Below are 22,748 nucleotides of genomic sequence, written 5' to 3' on the forward strand. Positions count from 1 at the left end.
ATGCCTATTCCTGCCCACCAATTCTGGGTAATGACATTGGACAGCACTCCTAATTGTGACTTACTTCGTTGTTCTGAATAGGAAGTTTTTGAACAGGGAAGGGATGAAATGGATGTGCTACATTAAAAGTAAAAACGTCATAAAAATGTAAAATGCCAGGCTTCTGAATAAACATTTAAGGCAATATTGAGCTATCTAGTCAGCATACCTGGTCAAACATTTCCCGTGACGTATTCCTTACACCTCTGGGCAGTGATAGACTTGAGTCTGGGGAGGAATCTGCAAGAAAAGTAGAAGAAAGCACTGAAGGAAGTTATCACAATGTCATGGACAGAAATTTTAACTCCAATACTTATATGAAATAAGTCATAGAGAACCAAGAAGAATCATTATTTAAAATGCTAATAAATTCAATATTAATACATTATTAAATTGTATCACATATGAAAATTACTTAATGTATTATATAGTTTGGTATTATAAATCATAGGATAGAATGTTAAATCGTGATGGAGATTTATAAAAGAAATTACAAAAATTATCAAAAACCAGGGCTTGAGAAATACCTTCAAATATCATTACCATTACCTTTTATGCTGGGCACTCAATTTCCTCTGATTTTCCTTTCCCATACTATTTAAAAATGTGTGCTCACTCTCCTCTGTATTTAAGAGTACCTCAGTGAGAAAATTTGATCACTATCATGCTAGAGATGCTGATCCAGGGGAAAAGTGGTTATAATGATTCAGCATTGTGTTCAGAACAAATCATGGTTATCGAGAAGGAGTCAGGTAAGTTCTTGAGAGCTAAGAGCTGTAGTTCCTCAGGGGAAGGTCTGAACAAACGTCCAGATTAGTTAAGGGCACCAGTAGGATGGGACTAAGTAAGCGGGAATGTTTCAAAGATCCCCGAATTTAACAACGTCTGACATGATCCAAGGCAGTCATTGCTACCAATGTGTTTCTATCACCATCCGACACAGAAATCCTGGACATAAATGGACAAACCCTTCAGAAGTTGAAAGGCTTCTGTTGGTCTCTAGCCAGTGTACCTTGTTGTCCATGTCTTCAGACAGAGGCATACCTTTAAGACCTCATGCTAGTCTGGAATAAAACAAGGGGCATGGAGAACTAAAACTAAATGCCTCGATCCCCCTTTATAAAGGCTATATGAAACCCTGAGGTCTAGACAAGGACTCTGGTCAGAGATAATCTGATGTAGTTCAGCCCAATCTTCAGCTCCTGTTCACTGAAAAACACTCATGGACAAGACGGGCTTTTCTTGCATGAGAACACTACTCAGTCGGCGATGCTGCTTGGAAACACCACACAGGGCAAAGGGACACTGGCCAGAGTAAATGGAAGGCCACTAAGAGCGGAGGGGTCCTAGTCATCATCCGCTGCAAAATGCTTGCTTTTGTGCCCATTCCCCACCTACTACACTGGAGAACACGACTCAGTAAAACCCCAGGGAGGTAAAATGTTTGGCGCTTTTCAAAAGACCATTACAAATAACATCTACAGATTTATTTCATAGATATTTATATTGTCCCCCTTCAAAGTCAAAGACAATGTATATGAAACAAGTGAGGACATTTAGCATGGCCACTAGTTAGAGTCAAGTCAATAGCTTTGTCATACACATTAAAATCCTGTTTGTTAAAATTAATACCTTAAAACTATTTATAAAGAATGGTTTTTAAAGGATAGTGACTGAGACCTAATCCCCATGTTGCAAAGCAATATGTAAAGTTGAAGGACACCTTTGGATAATATGTTAAATTTACTTTGTTTATTGAATTCTGTCTATTGACGGTAGGACTTCTTAATCCACATGGACGTGTGATTACAACTGATTTGAAAGACATACCTGTCCTTCACCTCTGATTTCCTACGTCTCCCTAAAGCTGATGTTCATAAGCCATAATCTAACTCCAGGGAGATGGTAACAGCTGATATAACGTGTGCTTTTTCTTCCATTGTACAAAATAAGAGCATGCCTTAAATTGGGACTTTTCTGTGCATTTTCCACAATTTTTTAAAGACAGATTTATTTATTTGTTTGTTTGTTTGTTTGTTTTAGGAAGAGGAGAAGAGAGGGAGAAAAAGAGGGAGAGAAATGTCAATTGGCTGCCTCCTGCACACCCCCGACTGGAGACCTGGTCTGCCACCTAGGCATATGCCTTCAGCCAGAATCAAACTGGCAACCTTGCTTTGCAGGACAATGCCACCCTAGTCAGGGCTCCACAGACAATTTTAACAGGGTATCATAAATCTTGATATTTATTTGCTTTTCATTTTCCTTTCCTTAGGTCCACCCTAATGTTCCCAGTTAAGTAAATTTGATTGTAAATTAATAATTCTCTCCTTAGCAAATAAATCATAAACCTATTTGAGTGAAGTTCCTCATTAGCAAGATACTAGGATTTCCTAGCATTGTGCACAGTAGGTCATTGAATTTCTCATCATTTGCACCAAAGAATGCTGCACCGTGCCCACACCCCCCCAGACAACCCATATTCTGAGCTTCAGTAATTCTCTATCTCGTCCCCTCTGTCTCTCTCTCTCTCTCTCTCACACACACACACACACCTCCTTCATTTACCATATCACCCTTAAGTAGCTGTGTGTGCACAAACAAGGTTTTTTCTTTCCTTACCCACACTAATACGCTTATTTTATGAGTTAAAAGAAATTTAATGCTTGCACCCTTATCTAACCCATATTTAATGCAGAAATGTCAGGAGTGATCTGATAGCAGAATAAGGAGAGATATTTCTCTGTATTGTAGAAGAAAGGATTTGGACTGGGTCTGCATTTTCTATTTATGTGTCTCTGAAACACACATGCAATCGTGCTGGCGCCAAAGGACCTGGCTGCCCTTTTCAATAAATAGCAAGACTGTTAGTCCATTGCACAGGCTTATCGTACAGGCAGAGAAGGATGCCTCAAAACCCCACAACAATAGTTACCTTCGAGTGGTACTGCACCTTTCTTCTGAGGCTCTTAACACATTCTGGAAATGATGGTCCAAGTCCTTTGCTCAGCACGACTCTGGTTCTCTCTGTGACAAATACAAGTACATCACAGTGGCTAAAAGTGACCTTCCAAGTAACCACAGTTCATCACCTCTCGTGAAATACAACTACGTTAGACAGATAGCACGCAATTCAGAAAACCAAAGGTGTATAATACCTGAGTTCCTTCCCAGGAGCTCCAGGCTTGCAGCCCCCCAGGACTGAATCCAGCTCAGAGATGCTGTCTGCTTGGCCTGCAACATGTTTGAAAGATTAGAAAAATTCACATAAGCTTTGGGTTTCCATATTCTCTTGAAAAAAAACAGAGGGATTTGGCAACACGGAGCCCTTATCCCTCTTGGCAGTAATTGACCGCATCTGAGTATTAGTGGCTTTCTCTTCTTTTCTGTGCACAGCATACACAGCTCACCAATTACCCATTTTCCTGCATTTACTACACATTTCCTATTTATTTTTGCTGTTCATCCTAGAGGTAATTAAGCTTGAAACCCTAGTTTTAATCTGTGCAGACATAATATCATCCTAAAATAGGATGCTTTTTCTCCAGGTGCTTCATAATCACACTTTTAAAATTTAGTTGTTGAAATAGCCCTGAGATGACAGTTCATATTGCAAGCTGCACTTAATTGCTGCAGCAGGTATTCGTTATACATGCAAGGCAAAAGGCTGAGAACTGGAGAGTATGTAGAGAGGGATCAGGCATAGATCCTGTCCCTGGAAAGCTGCTGGTGTAATAAGGAAGACGCAACATGAATAGAAAATTCAAGGCAGACATGCATCAAGACCATAATATCTGAAAGGCTCAGGGGTGTCCATCCCAGGGCCTGCAAGCCATGTGTTTCGGCCCAGGATGGCTACGAATGCAGACCAACACAAAATCATACATTCACTTAAAACCTTTTGTTGTCTCATCATTTTTCGTGTTTGTATATTTAATGTGGGGCCCAAGATGACTCTTCTACCAATGTGGCTCAGAGATGCCAAAAGGTTGGACACCCGTGGCAGAAGATTTCAGGGAAAGGAAAGCCCACATCTACCGGGAATGAGGGAGGGAGGGGTTTGCAAAAGTTTCCTAGGTGCCCTTCTCTGGGGAGCAAACTATAAAATGGAAGTTTACGTGAAAGTGGTTTACTGAGGGTGAGTTGTAGAAAGGCCTAATAGTAAAGGCAAGAAAACTAGCTAGCTAGTTTGGAGTATTCCAATAGAAAAATAATGATGGTTTAGATAAAAATGGTGATCGGCGGGGATGCAGAGAAATGAGTTGTTTTCGTGAATACATAAATGATATGTTTGACAGAACTTACTGGTGGGGAAAATGTGATGAGGAAGAGAGAGAAACAAAAGATCATCTGTCCCCCTCCTTTACTTTCTGCTCTCGAGTGACTCAATGCACATTTAGATGACAGCCTGAGAACAGAGTGCACAGAAGAGGCTCAGGCTGAGAGTTTTGTTTCGACTTGATTTGAGATGCCTATCAGGCATATATGTGAAGATAACATGTATGCGTTTGAAGTTCTAGGGAGATGCCAAAATTGGAGACACAGTTTAGAAGTATGAACTTAGTTATTAAATGGCATTTAAGTCGTAGGCCTGGAATAATGCATCTATGGAGACTCGAGTGAAAGACAAAATATCTTGGGATAGAACGACAAGACTGCCCAACATTTGTAGTCAGAGTCTAAAATATAGGACAAATAAGGAACATAGTGAGAAATAACCATCCACAAACACTGAGAAAAAGTATTGCACGCTGGCTGAAACAAATACTTTACAGGATGATCAGGAACACCCTGAAACAAACTGCCACATTTAAGGAAGTTACCAAAGGAACTGTTCATGCAGTTATCTCATCATTGAAACAACTCTGCTTTATGATTTGAAACCATCAAATCCCTAGTTTGAGAAGAGAAATCCGAGTGAACCCTGGAGTGTGCTGGTCAGCCTGTAATATTGGGTTCATCTGTTCAATGGTATGGTCCTTAACCTTAATATAAGTTAACAGAGCACTTAAGGGGTAGAAGCATTATGCTGGTTTTTAAATTTAACAGTCACTCTTTTAGTCTTCTCAACTAGTTTATAAGTACTAGTATGTTAAGTATGGACACAGTGCTCACTGAGTTCACCCCTTGTTCTTAGCACTTTACATCATTTAACTCATGCAATCCTCACACTAATGCTATGAGATAGGAACTGCTCATATTGTCCTCGCTTTACAGATGAGAAAACCAAGGCAAAAAAACTGTAAGTAGATTGTCCAAGGTCACACAGCTAGTAAGAGGCAGACCCAGGATTTGAACCTAGCAATCTAACTCCAGTGTGTGACATATCCATTGAACTCTGCCACTTTTGTACAGCACTCTGCTACGGTCACTTTCCAAGCGCTATTAACAACTACATTAAGGCAATTTTACAAATGAGGAAACTGAGCCTTGCAGGGGGTGGGTTATTACACCAAGATCACTTGGATACTGAGTGGCATATTTGTGCTTTAAACTCAGTTCTCTCAAAAGCGGTATCCTCACTCTTAAATATTAAGCAAGTACCATACCATATTTTCAGACTATAAGACACACTTTTCCCCCAAAATTTGAGAGTAAAATGTTGGTGCATCTTATAGTGCAAATGTAGTGTACCTGGCTCTCTGTGGTGGGGAGGGGGGCAGTGGCCTATGTTATTTATGTTATTAAATATTTTACCACATTTTTTGCTTCAAAAATTTTTTTCCTAGTTTCTTCCTCTAAAACCTAGAGGAAAAATTTAGTAATCTACAAGTTATTGGGAGAGAATTCAAAGGTACACTAGAAAGGACAATTTGCTCATCCTCACTGGCTAAATTAATGGCAGAAAGAGAGAGGCACAACACTGTGATCATGGCTTTAGGTAAAAGGCAGCATGGGCTTGCTCTTATAGACAAATGCCAGTTCCTCTTTATTTCCCTCTTGGACAAAGTCCAGCATGGTACTGACTTTTCAGTCCCCAAGCACGCTCACCTTCTTCTCTTTCATTGGAATTCCTACTAGCTACCTCGAAGGAGCTGCCTGGACCTGGATACATGTCCCCATCATTCTTAGCCCTTGAGACCCTGCTATACTTCCAGGGAACCCATCGCAATCTTAGAATGGACCACTCTCCATTTCTCAGTGGCTTTCCTTTTAAAAAAAATTCAGCTTCAACAAAACAAACAAGTAAGCAAAATATAACCAAATACATGAAATAGAGAACAGGCTGACAGTGACCAAAGGAGAGAGGGAGGAATTTCAGGGGAAAAGGGGGTTTATAGGAACAAGTATAAAGGACACATGGACAAAAACTAAGGAGAGTGGAAATGGAGGGAGGTGGGGAGAATGGGGGGGCTGGAATGGAAGTATAAGACAGAAAACTATACTTGAACAACAATTTAAAAAAACACACACAAAAAAATAAAACAAAAAAATTCAGCTTCATAATACAATATCCACCTTTCAGATCATTTTTTACAGGGTAGTATGTGCTCAATAAAGATCTCTTGATTAAGTAAACACATGAATGCTAGAGTTACTGAATGGGTCAAATTAGACAATGTCTACAAAGCTCTTAGTTCTGCACCTGGAACACTGTGAACTGCTCGACAAATGGCAGCTGTTGTGTTATTATTCTCGTTTTTATCACCATTGCTTTTATTGCTATTTATTAAAGGAGAGAAAAAATATACATAAGTACATAGTAAACCCAAAATATAAGCCTGGTTATTGGAAAGAATTCTTAGAGGAGAAAAAGGGAGATTAGTTTCCTCCCTTTAATAAAGCAGCCAGTAGAGACTTCAGAGGGACGACTACAACTCAGGATGGCGTGTCTTCAATCCACCATCTCCGAGGTCTAATCCAGACTGACTCTCAGATTTAGATTGCTTTTCTATATGAAAATAAATTGATGAAAAATGGTTTATTTCAACTGTTTAGTAACACTTTATTTCAACTATATAATTCTAAAATACTTAGTTATTCTTTTCATTATAATAGATTATAGAAAGTTTAGAAAATTAAGATAAATAAAATTAAAAGCAAAATTTAAATGACAACATTAAATCATTTCATGAATTACACATGAATAATAATCTTTCATATATGCATATCTATAGTTTAATGTTACTACTTAGTATTTAGTATTACTAAATTGTTTAATATTTGGTTACTATTTAGTATTACTAAACTATTACTTAAATTATCGGGGAGACATATATGTCTATATATTTTTATATATATTCTTTCTGAAAGAATATATATATTCTCAATATATTCTTCCAGAACTTTCCTGTCAAATATATGTGCATGTTTTTTCTTCCCCTTTTGTACACATATACATGCACACACAAACATATCTACATACTTTGTTTCTAGGGTTGCATGCTTTTGTGGTTCTTATAACTCTGCTTCTTTGTATAAACATGTCTTCAGACCTCCTTGCTATGGCAAGCATCTGATCCAGAAAAAAAAGTAGCAAAGCCCACAGAGCACTGTAGCAGACATTGATTTTTCTGAGTACCCGCCAACATTTCCCCATTCTTAGTTCATGAACTTTGGGTGGGGTATCACTCCTATTTCCAGATAAGGGGCATGTCACTTCATCCCAGTGACACTGAAGAAGGAATTCCCTTGCCACTGTAAGTGCTTTAGGATCAGTGGAGCAACCAGAACGCATCTCAAGGCTAGGGTAAGAGTTCCCTCTTTCCTGTTAGATCCTAAGCTACCATGTGCAGCCTGCAAATTTAACTAACACAAGGACCAGTTTGGACGACAGTAAAAATACCAAGAATTGATGGTGATGTTTGAGCCCCTAGATCAACATGTCAATAAGTTTGAACTCTGTCCTCCCCAAATATGTAAGCAAGTAAATTCCTATTCTCAATTTAGCTGATTTGAGCCAAGTTTTGCTTCTGTGAAAAAGAAATCATCTTAACTGTTGCAAGCACAAATCATGGATGCCAAACTTGAGTTTTAACCCCAATGACTTCCCTCTGACTTGTGCTTGAAAACAAATCTCTTTTCAGTATAAACTAATGGGCAAAGGGAGTCAGCACACACAGACTTAGGCCAGCCGAGAACACACAGCCCCACTAGGACAAGTCACCCCATCTGCCTCCTGTTGGAAAGGCCTTCTTTTCTGTATGTTTCAAATACCCTTCTGTGCCATGAGTCTCTCAGTTCCTGAAGTTGTTCTAATTGCTCACGTTCAACAAGCAAACAGAAACTATAGAATTCTGATGAACATCAACCAGGAAAGAAAGTCTTAAACCAGACTACAAAAGTTTCCTCACAGGCTGGAGAAGAGATTTGTGCTTCAACATAACAAAAAGTTATTTTCCCTCCTGTCCTCATCAAGCCTAAAGAATACCTTAGACAGAAAACCACCCCTTCCATTACTGAAATCTGTGTTCTGGTAGGGATCACGCTCCCCAAGCACATCAAAATGAAGACCCCTTCCTGGCACAGTGCAGCAGTATCTCCAGCCATCACTGCCCTGGGCTCATATGGCAGTGACTTTCCCAAATGAAAACACAAACTCTGTGTCAAAGAAAAGCATCAGAAGACCATCTTTGCAAACTAAAGAGAATATTAATGTAGTCACATAAATTCAAGAGGTATACTGAGTAAATATAAACATGGTTTTATAGTATTTACACTTTGAAGGGAACATTTTATTCCTATTTTAAAACCTTGTTATGTTCTGTAATCTCCCTAGCTTCTCACACCCATAGCAATTTATCTCTACCTCTGCTGCAGAATTTATTATTTGCTACTTTTGTTATGATTATATGTGTATGTCTTATCTTTTCTACAAGAATGTGGGCTCCTTGAGGGGATGGATCTTGTTTATCTTGTATCTCAGACATGACATAACTTGTAGCTTGCAGATATTGGGACTTCCATACATATTTTTAAAATGAAAAAATGTTTAAGTGTGTTTTTCAAAAGCAGGGTAAACCTGAATGGAAACAGAAAGCTTTTTTTCTTTTATTAAAGGAGATTCAGTTAGAAGAAAGTTGTAGAAGTTGATAAAGACTTGTAGCTCAAACTTAGGTGAGGAAAGTGGTTCTCCATGTAAACTCAATTGTTCACTCATATAAACATACTCATTAACTGAACTACTATCCTTAAAAGCTATTAGTAGCATTAAGAATAGAGGGAAATCAGGGCAAGTTAGTTCTATGGAGAGATTTAAAAAGTGCTCCATTTTTCCAGATCTCAGTATTTTATGCAGTTGGTGACGTCATGAAATTCATTCTAACACTCTACTTGCTTAATTAAGATATAAGAGAAAGTTAAGATGATAAGAGTATTTTCAAATTAAAAAAATCACTTTTCTCATAGCAAGTTATAAACAGAAAAATAAGGAGTTTCTTGATTATTGTTTTTGGGGTAGGGAAATTGAAATATAGAGAAAAAAGCTAGAGAGAGAGACAGAGAGAGAATGATTATATAAAACTTCTCTAAAATCCCAAGAAATAAGAGACAGAATTATGAGTGAGTCCTAAAAAGGCTTCTGAGCTGGGGTGTAAAGATACTGTGTTGACTGGCAAAGTATTCCTATCAAGCCTAGTAGCTTATCCTAAATACAAGATAATCTGGACTAAGAAAAGTCAATACTAGTGAGATATGAGTTGCAAGATGTACCTTATTCATCAGTTTTATTCAAACCTAATTCTAAAATATATAAATAGTATGTTGAGATCCTCAAAATCTATACATTTATACTAAAAAATGTGGTAGTATTATTTATTTTACCTTCTTTTATATTAAAAAAGAAACCAGATTCACATATAAAGTATAAAGCAAGAGAACAGTAATAGTGATAAGCAAATAAGAGACACTAAAATATTAGTCATGAAAAAATATCCTGTCAACGAGTACTGAAAAAACCACTGCATGGAAAACTCTTAGGAGTTTTCCTATTATAATTACATTGTAAAAACATACTACCCTTTGAGTTTGCTTCCACCCATATAAATAAATAGTACAAAAATCACATTACCCCCAGAAAAGTATAAAGAATAACAAAATATATTACTATCTAAGTAGAATCCAAATTTTATAAGTAGCAGGCAAATACACTTGTGTTCAACAAAACAACTGCATTTGAAATTCAACAAAATTATTTCTTCCAATTCTCTGTCCACTTCAGGCATACAAAGGGAACTCTATATTTTTCTGTAAAAGCATAATTTATCTTTCAAGTTCTGAATAATGTCCTGAAATCTCAGCCAGTTTGAAGTTTTCTCCTTCCTGCTCCTTGAGGAAGCTTCCAAGTTCCATATTGGGTTTGTATAGGCTGAGGAATCAGGATGGTAATTCTCTTCTGCGTGTAGGCATCAACTGGTAAGTCCATCACCCTGTTTTGTCTTTGGTCACAGATCCACACAGGTCGCTACACAGACACGCCAGATTCCCATCCACATGAACCCTACAGGTACAAAGCCTTTGCTGCTTTTGTGAAATGCTTGATACTGCAGGAGTCAATCAGCTTCTCGGTCACTCGAGGACACACTCTGAGGCTCTGGGAAGACCCAGCAGGGTTGGACTTGACAAGCAGCCATTTCTCAGAATACTGCTGCTTCCTAGAGTTCAGCTTAGGTGAATCCGTTCTGGAAAAGATGGTCACTGTAATCACGAGATGGGACTGTGGAATGTGTAGTAGAATCAGTGGGTGGGGGAGTGCGTGGAATACTTTTCTCCTCAGTCTCATTATGTTTCTCCAAACGTTTTGTCTGGGCTTGGAGCCCTCTCAATTCTCTTCAAGTGCCGTGGGCTGTAAAGCAAAGCCAGAAAGGGATTGGCAGGCTATTTTTTCTTCCTTTTGGCTTGCCACATCCCTCTCCTGAGGCAATGGCCCAGAATGCCCTCCCTGTTTGAATAAGAAGAAATTTCAGAAGGATGGAATTATCAGAAGAGATGAAGAAAACATTGTTTAATATTTCAAAACTTTTCCAGAAAATAGAAAAATGTCTGAGGTTATATAGAAGAAAATTAGCATAAAGTTGAGGTTAGGTGAAGAAATTAGCATAAATTAGAATAAAATACTCTGATTTTGCTGATATATTTGCCTCCAAGCAATTCTATAGAAATGAACTTTGAATCTCTTTCAAATAGAAAAACTTGGAACAAGGTAACCTTTCCTATTACATGGTCTTCTATAGACTTTGTATTGTACTCTGAAACATCTTTGCAGATAAAGCTTTGTTTTCTTCAGTAGCCTCATTATTACAAGTTGAACATTTCCCTCTATGAAATATATTCAACACCAATAACTGGTCATATGGAGCTTGCCCTTGAATGTGTGTCTAACTCATTCAGATAAAGTTCTTTCCAAAATTCTTAATAAATTAATCCTTTCCAAACCAATGTAATCTATCCAGCTATTTTCCTTTAGAACTGATAAATGCCTTTTCGAAGAAGTGTCAGTAGAAGTCAGACAATATCTGTGGGTGCCTCTGGCCTCATAAATTCTGGAAATTTCTTATTGACTAGGTCATTTTGTTCTACCTTTATTACAATAAAAATCCGAACTTCCACTAGTCGGGGAGGACTATAAATAGCTTGACAAAGCTGTAAGTTATCGATTAGTGAATGTTCCCTTTTATTTGAAAATATTTCAAACATTTCAAAAGCTCATAAGCCTCTAACATTGTGGACAAACTGCCCACCTGCCTCTGCGCAGTGGACATGCACCACCTGTGGCCCCACAACATCCTGAAGAGTCTCCGTAGACTTGGGTCATTTTCTACTTTAAGGATTCTTTCCATTCCAAGGCAGAGCTGGAGGACGTTCATCACCAGGCATCCCTGCTAGGAGAGCACAGAAATGTGACATGGATTTGGCCACTCACATGTACCTGAGCACATTTAGGGCTTAGAGGGGGTGACAGACACACACTTCTGTGCATTTGGGATGGATATTCTGGCAATTGTTGTGCAAGAGGCACCTGGCTTCTTGTGAGTAGCAGTGACGAAACTTCTGGAATCCAGACCCACATATCATACAGTATCACAGGCCAGACACTGATGGGGTGGTGCTTTTCTACAGAAGGCCATTTAGTTGGGCTAACTATTGTCCCTGAATTTGTGGCTCAGGAATCTGGTTCTCAAGCCTGCCTGGAGAACATAGTAAGTTCTCACTTAATGTCATTGATAGGTTCTTGGAACCGTAGCAAAAGGACCAATGTGTAAGGAAACCAATTTTCCCATAGCCTAATTGGTATAAATTAGAGCTAAGTTCCTTGGCATCTTACCAATGATACAACAAAATGACATTGAATGAAAAGACATCATTTAGAGGACCTACTGTAACCTTTTATAAATTCCTTTTCTGAAAAAAATTCCTTTTCTGGTTAAACTAGATGCTGTTTGCCATGCAAAATACTTTAATAGTTCCCGAACAAATCAATAATTAATCATATAGTACTATGTTTCCATGTTTAAAAAAACAATCTCATTCATATTGACACGTTAGCACCGTTACTAACATTCTCAGGGGGAAAAAATCCAAATATTTAAAACACTCGGCATTTGTTATATAGCCTGAGAGATATGATGATCTAATCTTAGTACATTAACATATTTTTCACTCCTTTTTTCACATATATACTTTTGGTGCATGTATTTTTGAGTTATTTAAAGGAGGAGGTATTTACAGGTATAGTTTTTATTACTGATGATTCATCTGTGGAAGATGAAACTGGGCTGCCTAACGGGATTACTCTAAACACTACGGCATTCATTCAGTGAGCACTTACTGACTACTTTCTATGTGTAGCAAGCAGCAAAGATGAAATGCACCAAATTAATCATAGGAGACAATCCACGTTATCAAGTAGCCCTCACGATCACGTTTTCCTTGGAATAAAAATTGTATAGTGGAAGGTCTCACTATACTTCCACAACTTTCATTCATTTCTCAAATCAATTATTCTTTCCTAGGAAATTATTTATTACTGACTATTCATGGGAAATAATCTATTCTGTCCTTGTAGGCCTCTTGGGTCCTCTTGCAAACTGCTGTGTTATATTTCAACAACCACTGATTCTAATGCTCCCTTGGGCCATATTTACATAACAAATGTCCTTTGGGAAAACGACCAGATGAATCACTTATGTCTCCGCAACAACTAACGCTTGTGCCTTGCAAGAACTAGAGCCAGCCACCCACCCTACTCTCATCCTAACAAAGCCCTGCTTTGTGGTATCAATAACTAATTACATTACAGTTCTGCCTCAGTAACATAGATTGATGGTTTCATTATACCATTTAATTGGAGTAGTTTTTAATTTATCAGGAAGAAGTGGTGTAATTGGTGAAAGAACAGCTGTTGCAGGTCACATGGAAAGAATATGACTGAGTAACAGAAAATGGTGAACTTTGCTGGAAAAACCAAGTGGTATTTAAGTCTTTTGAAATTCATTTATGGAGAAGGGAAGGAAGTCTACCATCTGTCATATTTCACCTAAACAACACCTCTGAACTTTATCACTAATATTACTGGTCCTGGATGCACAGACAACAGCAAGAAGCACTTGCAAAACCACTCTGGCTCAATATATTTTCCCATGTCTTTGGAATCAAACATGGTATCACCTTAGCTTTGTGGAATAGAAAACTTTCATCCCTGAATGTTGCTGCTTCTTGAAGTTTAGTCGATGCTAAACTTCTCGTGTTGTTCAAACTAACAGTTGTAACTATGTCTTTCATTAAAGGAATAACCTGAATTAGACCTACCATACACTAGCTTGATCTACTCTTTAAGGATGGACCCTGCAATTTTTAATTTAAAAACTGGCTCATACAGGCAGGGGAGAGTTATGGGGAGAAAATAAGAACAACTATAATTGAACAACAATAAAAAATGGCTCATATAATTTTGGGGACTGGCAGATTTGACACCTACTGCCAGGCTAAAAACTCAGATAAATGTTAGAAGTCTTGAGTCTAAAATTTGTAGGTCAGCAGCAGACTAAAAATTCAGGCAAGATTTCTATGTTAAGTTTCTTAGAAACCCAAGTTTTTGCTCTTGAAGCCTTCAACTGATTAGATAAGACCTACTCACATTTTTAGGTTAATTTCCATTACTTAAAATCGACATAATATAGATGTTAATGACATCTACAGAATACTTTCTCAGCAATACTAGACAAGTTTTTAACTCAAGAGTTGGGCACCATGGCCTCACCATCATGTAAAATGTGGCCATCACACCTGTTAACGAAAGAACCTCCCAAGGTTCTGATTTTCATATTTCCAGCCTCAGCTCTCTAGGATAGGAATGGTATATTTCTGCCCAAATGTAATCTTTCTGTGTTCACGTATGCAAGGAACACATTGTTAGTCAATTATGGTACTCTTTTCCACTGACTACAGAAATACTTCTCAACCTAGTTCTGCAAAACACCACTTCCATTTTGCAAGAGCTAGCATGCAATAAACAAAGCCTATTGACTCCTTTTCCTAAGCAATTTAGTTACCCCATGCTATTACCTCTTCTCTCTCTGCTGATTGTCACAACATAGGTGGGAGCTAGAATTTGAAAATGTAAGAATCATTCAAAAAGAGGCTGAAAGATGAATGCAGGAAAGGAGACAATGCAACTGCAAAAATCTAGCACTGGTACAGAAGGACTAGAGGATCTAAATGATTATTTATAAATCAAATAATACAAAGGGCGTGTATCCACGAGCAGAGAATATCTTTCCATTTATTTGCATCTTGAGTTTCTTCCATAAATGTCTTGTAGTTTTCAACATATAGATCTTTCATCTCTGTGGTTAAATTTGTTCTTGGGTATTTTATTGCTTTTTGATACAGTTTTAAATGGCATTATTTTCTTAATTTCTATTTATGATATGTATTATTGTATAGAAATGCAGATTTTTGTGTATTGATTTTGTATCATGCAACTTCACTTGAATGCATTAATGCTAACAGTTTTTTAATGAAATTCTTATGGTTGTCTATATATAAAATTATGTCATCTGCAAATACTGAGTTTTCCCTTTCCAATTCGGATGCCCGTTATGTCTTTTTTATGGCCTAACTGTTCTGGCTAGAACTTCCAATACTATGTTGAATGAAAGTGATGAGAGTGGGCAGCCCTGTCTTGTTCCTGATTAGAGAAATGGCCTTTATTACATTGATTTCTATTCCCTCTATATCTGCTTTGTTGAGAGTTTGATCATAAATGAATGTTGAATTTTGTCAAATGATTTTTCTGCTTCTGTTGAGATGATCATATTATTTTTATCCTTCATTTTGCTAGGGTAGTGTATCATTCTGACTGATTCATAGTTCTTGAACCATCTTTGCATCCCTGAAATAAATCCCACTTCTCATGGTATCTGATCTTTTAATATATTATTGAGTTTGATTTGTTAATATTTTGTTGATAATTTTGCATCTATGATCATCAGGTATATTGGCCTATAATTTTCTTTTCTTGTGACATCCTTGTCTGGTTTTGGTGTCAAGGTAACGTTACCTTTTATAATTAGGTTGTGAGTTCCCCGCATTGCTACTTTTTGTAAAAGACTGAGAAAAAATGGTATTAATTCTTCTTTGAATAATGGGTAGAATTCACATGTGAAACTGTCCAGTCCTAGACTTTTATTTGTTGGCAGGGTTTTGATTGCTGATTAAATCTCCTTGTTAGTAGTTGATCTATTCATATTTTTGTTCATGATTCACTCTTAGTAGGTCATATATTTCTAAGAATGCATCCATTTCTTGTATGTTGTCCAATTTTTTGCACAGAATTTTTCACAGTATTTTTATTTTACAGTATTATTTTATTTCTATTTATAAATAGAAATTTCTATTAATATTTCTATTTGTAAGTATTTCATAGTATTTTTCAGTTGTATTTCTGTGGTATCAGTTGTAACATCTCTTTTATTTCTGATTTATTTGAGTCCTTTCTTTTTTTCTTCATGAGTATAGGTTTGTTGATTTTTATCTTTTCAAAGAACAAACTCTTAGTTTCACTGATTTTTTCTATTGCCTTTTTAGTGTCTATCTCATTTATTTTTATTCTAAGCTTTACTTCCTTTCTTCTACTAACTTCGGGCTTTGTTCTTCTTTTTGTAGATCTTTGAGGTATGAAGAAAGGTTGCTTATTTGAAACTTTTCTTGTTTCTTGAGGTAGGTATTTACCACTATGAACTTCCCTCTTAGGACTATTGTTGCTGCATCCTATAAATTTTGATATGTTATGTTTCCATTTTCATTTGTCTCAAGATATTTTTTATTTCTCTCTTTATCCTTCTTTGACCTACCTGTTGTCTAGTAGCATGTTCTTTAATCTCCATATATTTGTGAGTTTTCTAGTTAATTTTTAGTTTCATACCACTGTGGTCAAAAAAGATGCTTGATATAATTTCAACCCTAAGCTTAATGAAACTTGTTTTATGGACTAACATATGATTACCTGTGTTTTGCCACATATAATGCACACTTTTTTCCCAAATTTTTAAGGGACAAACAAGGATGAGCATTATACATGGGTATAATGATGATACATCATGAGTATAATAATGGGTATAACATTCCCATGTATAATGCGCACAAAATGTGGGTGTGCATTATACACAGGAACACACTGTGCACAGCAAAATACAGTATTTTGAAAAATGCTGCATGTGCCTTGAGAAGAATGTGTATTCTGTTGGTTTTTGAATGGAATGTGCCATATTATCTATTAAGTCCATTTGGTCTATGCATCATTTAACGTTGATATTCCCTTATTGATTTTCTGTCTGGATAATTTATCCATTAAAGGGAGGTATTAAAGTCCCCTACTTTTATTGTATGCTATTTCTCCCTTTAATATTTGTTTTATATATTGATGTGCTCCTAGGTTAGGTGCATAAATATTTACAAATGTTATAACTTGTTTGATTAACCTCCTTATCACTGTGTAATTCCCTTCTTTCCCTCTTATTACAGTCTTTATTTTAAAGTCTATTTTGTCTGATATGAGTATAGCTACTACAGCTTTCTCTGAGTTTCCATTTGCATGAAATGTCTTTTTCCGTCCTTTCATTTACAGTCTGTGTGTCCATACATTTAAAATGAGTTTTTCGAGAGAGCATATAAATGAGTCACAGTTTATTTTTTATTCATTCAGCTACTCTTCATCTTTTGATTGGAAACTTGAGTACATTTCCATGTAAGGTAATTATTGGTAGGTGTGTGTTTACTGTCATTTTGTTCATCGTTTTCTGGCTCTTCTTGCAGTTCCTCTGTGTTCCTCATTTCTTCTCTTGTTCACTTCCTTTGTGGTTTGATGGCTTTCTTTAGTAGTATGCTATACTCCCTGCTCTTTGTCTTTTACGAGTTTACTGTAAGTTTTTGCTTTATGATTATCATGTGTTGGCATTTTTTGACTTCTGTCTGCATCACCTAACCAGAAATTACAGTGATACATATCTCCAAAAAGGTGGAATTTTTTATTGTTTTGTTTGTTTCCCATTGAACCAATCATGGCTAGAATTTGGGATCCCCAGTATTGGGCAAACGGACATAATACATTCCAGTAGGGCCTGAAAGACATGCAAAAGAAGTTCCACATCTTCCATACTAATGCAGGTTCAACAACAGTTTCTTGCATGAAATGAGACAGCACAGCATAGCATACATGCAACAGGCAAGAGAAAATCTGAAAAACAGAATGTTCTCCCCAAGTTTCACCAACAACTAGAAGAGCATTGGGCTCCTAAAGACCACAGGAGACATCAGCCAATGTACCTTCTTGACAGACAAAGGGGTTCCCCTCTGATATACTACATAACAATTTACCAAATTCTGTAATTCAGGGTTTTAGAGACAGATTCAAAATGACTGTAAATATTCATAATATTAAACCTCTGGAAAGACAATTTCTCTTAATCCTCCCCCAAATCTTTTTTCCTCTCTTTTATTTATTCCTTTGTGCTTTAACTGATACTTCAGTTACTTATTTTCAAAATAAGTTAAAAAATTCCGTTACTTATTTTTTTCATTGAGCCAATCTGTTCATCTAGCTTCGAATTCTCAGGACTCTGGATTAGTTCCTTTCTGAGGTATACAGGCCAATCCTGCCCGTGATTCCTAATGGGAAACCACGTCAGACCACCAGTTCCGAGTGTCTTCTATTACAACCATGCTGCTGGAAGCAGTCCCAGAGAGTGTGCTAACTAGGTCTTTATTCACATCCATGCATCATTAACATCCTTGATGACATAATTCATATACCAGACCCTTAAAGTCCATGTGAATTCTTGTAGGGACCAGGTGGTCTTCAGGTCTCAAGGTCCCCCAGAGAATCACCTCCTGTGTGAAAGAATCAACTTCTCCCCATGAACACAGACCCTGATCTGGGTCCCATGACTCCGGCTCATAAAGAGTAGGAATTTGAATAACCCTCCCTTATAATAATTAGCAAAAAATATATGTACATGTTGCTTAGCAACTTATATTTTACAAAGTGCTTTTGCAAACAACTGTGCTTTCTAACAGCCCTTCCAGGCAGAGAGGGTTAAGAAATGCCATTTCTTTAGTAATTCTAAGTAACCTGGGCAAAGAGAAGTTAAGACTCTTCCCTAAGACAGTACAGCCAATGAGCATCAGAAAAGACCCCAAAGTCCCTTCACTCCATATCGGAATGAACATACCTCCCTTTTCAAGAATTGAAAAGAAATTCTCAGAAAATACCACACTCAACTTCACAGCATTTTTGAAAGAGAAAAGAGTGAGAAGATACTTCTCTTCCACTACCAAGTCCCACAGAGGTTAAGTGCCCAGGGATGCCCAGCCAGTCAGATGTGGATAGGCAAGACCCTAGAACTTAGCCTGAGTTCCTTCTCAGACCCTTATTCATAACCATACCAAAGAAACCAATAGAAAAGTGTGGGAAGCAAGAAGAGATTTCCTTCTAAGTAACCAATTCTTATACCCTACCTCTGGTGAATGATTCCATCATCTTAACTTCTAATTTATAACTTGAAAAGTCTAGTCAGCCAACTGACTTTCATTTTATTGCATTTTCCAAGATAGCATAATGATAATGAATCTCCCGGAAAACAATATGGTCTGTTTTATCTCCAGAGAAGGAGCTAAGTTTGTTCTTGGTGAATTATACCTAACGGGTACCTTTAACATTCAAATGTGCTACTATATTACTTAACCTTTAGACAATTTAATCAGTTCCTGATTATTAATGTGATTTTAATATCCAGTAATACAAAAAGGTAATAATGTTGTATAGCTAAGACAGAAGGGAAGGTTAAAATTATCATCACTATTAGTGATTCACTGCTGGTAGATAATGCTAAAAATATGCTTTATTACTTGGTCCTACCTTAACAATTCGGAAGAAAAAAGGAGCCAATCAATAAGACAGCCAGAAAAGAAGGAGTGGCTAAATCACTATTTCTTCCCATCTAATTCAATAAAATTGAGACTTGAAGGTATTTCAGTCATCCAGAGGAGCAGGTGTGTATTCACTAAACATTTGATGGGCACCAACTGCGTGCAGGGAATTAGACATCCAGGAGGCTCCAAACTTCCTCTTCTCAAGAGCTCAGAGTTTAATTGGAGAGTCAGATAAAAGAGAGTAACCACATTCCAAATGCTACAGTCGGGCTATGTACCAAGTACCTGAGGGCTCGCGGATGAAGAAGCTACTTTTTCTTCCTGGATAGAGCCAGGGGATCTCACAGAAACAGAAGAAGGCAGGCGACAGAAAGCAAACAGTTCCTCTGCCTAAAAAGAAAGGAGACAGAGGAGCGGAGCGTACAGGGGAGGAGCTGGAGCCTCTGGTAGACGGACCCAAGCCGAGATTTTTTCTCTCTTGTTCCCTGGCACAGCCAGTGCCTGGCATGTTGTTGCTGCCACTCGATAAATATTTATTAGGCAGGTAGATGAACTCTGGCACGCGGATAAGAAAATGTGCATTTCGTTATCTTGACACCTATTTGCCCATGATTTTTCTATCTATCTACTTTCTGCTCCAGGTTCAGGGTTCACTGTTAGCAATGCCAAAATACAAAAACTTCTGAAAACCGGAAGTACTCTCCTAACTCTTCTAGTGTCAAAATGTTACCTGACTTGATTTCATTCATAGAAATTCTGACTTGGACTGACATAAGGCTATTTTTAATCTTTACTTACTGTAAGTAGTGTGAATATGCGTCCGCTTTGCTGAGAAAGTAATGCATACTGTGTTGGATAATGGGGTGCTGCCCTGGACCTGGGTGGGGATGTTGTATAATACACTCTATTTGTACTGCAGTCGCCTTCCTAGAATCTGAAAAATTCCGAGTTCCAAAACAGATTTGTCCCCAAGAGCTTTAGATAAAATATTATAGACCTGTAAGGCAGTACAATAACCCTGCTGACATTCCCAGATGCTATCACCTTTCGTTTCTTTACTGTCTTGCGGCTTATTGTTCAGTGTCTTATGCTAAACTTGTTGCAGGTGGCTGTGCTGTCTTAATGTGGCCTTGAACTATTGGTGCTGCATGTATGGGACCACCTCCAGTCCCTCCCCACTTGGGGCTGACCTACCCAGGTGCCCCATAGTGGTTCCAAATAGTCAAAGCTACCTCTCAAACCTGGCCCTGATACCCTGTCCCCACTTTGGTGATCATAAACTGCATAATACCTCTTTCATAATGGAGGCAGGGTTCACCCACTATATGCCAAGTGGAAAGAGACAGCAAAGTAAGAAATTACCTTCACCTTAAGGTGAATGGGCTATTGCTGGGTACCTCGGAGACCAGAAAATTCAACACAGTGAAGGAGAAAAGTGCAGAGAAGCAAGGAAATCAAGTCAAAGACAAATGTTGTCTATTGCAAATCTTGCCGAGGACAAACACCAAACAGGAAGGTAAAGAAAATCTACGCATTCTGAGCAACCCAAGTGAATTAGAAGCTACAGCCAGTGAAGTGTAGTCATGTTTAATCCTCACGATTACCCAGAGTGATCTGTTCAGATAACTTTATCTTACAAATAAGGAGCAAAAGTATATTAAGACTGAAGTTTAGAATTGGGAAGAGCCAGACCTGGGGCAGAGTTAGGTTTCTCCTGCACACTGTGCCACTCTGCCTGAGCTTAAAGGCACACGCAAAAGGATGACGGCCACAAACAGGGCCAGCACTCTTACCTGCATGAAGAATACCTACCTTAGCTTCCACTGATTATCAGTAGTCAACAATAAATAGTCAACAGACCACGTTTTGTGCATAGCATCACTGATTTATTATCAGTATTATTATCAATAGCAATGGGAAATTGAGCAACTACTATACCCTGGGCTTTGCATTAAACACTTCATTTATAGTGAATCATGTTTTCCCATACCCTGCAAGACAGGCATTATAATCCCTGAGAATCAGAAAAAAGTTGCTAGGGTTCCTCTGCTAGCAACTGAGTTCCTCTGCTACCACTGCAAGTGGTAGATAAGGAATTTAAATATACAGTTGCTTAACTCTAAAACACATGCTCTTTCAACATATCCTGCTGCAACACTTTCAAATACAAAGCTCCTGTTGGTGTTGAATCATAAGGGGCATCTCCTATTCACAGCACTTACTCTTGAGGCATTACTGAAAAAGGATAGAAGGTCCACTGCACTGACAGACTTGTCCTCTGCCAATGAACAGAAGACACAAAATCATATATGGAATTTGGAATGCCTGAGATCAGCCACCAGTGACTCATCTAGCTCTGAGAAGGTGATCCCCTTTCAGCAATACGAAACCAAAAATATTTAAGCCGACATGTAGTTCATTCACACTTCACGTGCACTGTGAAAGTCACCCATTGATTCCAGGTGGTTCTCCCACCTGTATACCACTGGATTGGCCACCCTGGATTGAGTCGTGATGGACAGGCCATCCGTGATATGATTTTCCAAACCCTGCTCATCTAGTATACGACAGAATGGATGACAGGGCACACAGACAAGAGAACTGAGCCTCCTCTTCTTCCAAGGAAGACTGCAGCAAAAGTATCCTCTTGTAGCTGTAATACAGAGTGGGGATGAAAAAGGGGAATAAGTTAGGAGAAGACCACTCTGCGTCCATCATTTCCAGGCTTCTCCCTGAATCCATATGCTCAGTGATCTGTGAGATACTTCTCCACATTGCATCCCTAGTACCCAAGAACTGGAAAATTCAGTGGTTCTCAATCATGGAAGATACTGCCTACCTCCTATCCCCCAGGTAGTGGTGTTTGGTGATAGGATATGGAAATGTGTTGGAGGTGCGGGAAGTGTTGCTATGGTCACATGTGGGGACGACTTCTTTTGCAAGGTGCCCCCGGTGCCATGGACACGCATGAATGAGTAAATATGGCCAAGACATGATGGATCTGTTTCGGGAGGAGGAGTGGGCTGTGGCCAGTTTCTCAGGGGAGACAAAGGCCAGCAGCGGCCAGGTCCTCCGAGGAGAAAAAGGCCCTGAGCACCCTCTTCTATAGCCTTTTATTGGGTTGTAATACACAGGAATACAGGGCAGCAAGGATCAAACAGTAGATAACATTACCAAGAGATCTGAGGGCTACCAGAGTCAGTGTCTGTCAGGAAGAGAGTTGCAGAAACTTTGGAAGACATACTCATTTCCTCTGGGACCCTTATCATATGAATGAAAGCACTCTTAGCAGAGCAGATTTCACAGGTTTATCAGCAAGCCTTTGTGATGCCAGATTTTTCCCA

The 22,748-nt window shown here is 38.2% G+C and overlaps 1 long non-coding RNA gene across 1 annotated transcript in view; it reads right to left on the bottom strand.

Moving 5' to 3' along the window:
• Window positions 1-208: 208 nt before the first annotated feature.
• Window positions 209-22,748, bottom strand: part of LOC128628553 (uncharacterized) — a 266,595-nt gene continuing 244,055 nt past the window's right edge. The window contains exons 3-4 of the long non-coding RNA XR_008392966.1: window positions 2,972-3,063; window positions 209-279 (exon numbers count right to left, since the gene is read on the bottom strand). This is a non-coding gene — a long non-coding RNA (uncharacterized LOC128628553). The remainder of the gene's footprint in view (window positions 280-2,971; window positions 3,064-22,748) is intronic.

The sequence above is a fragment of the Artibeus jamaicensis genome, unplaced genomic scaffold (genome assembly GCF_021234435.1).
Source record: "Artibeus jamaicensis isolate MK-2021 breed Jamaican fruit bat unplaced genomic scaffold, CSHL_Jam_final contig_797, whole genome shotgun sequence".
Lineage (NCBI taxonomy): Eukaryota > Metazoa > Chordata > Mammalia > Chiroptera > Phyllostomidae > Artibeus > Artibeus jamaicensis.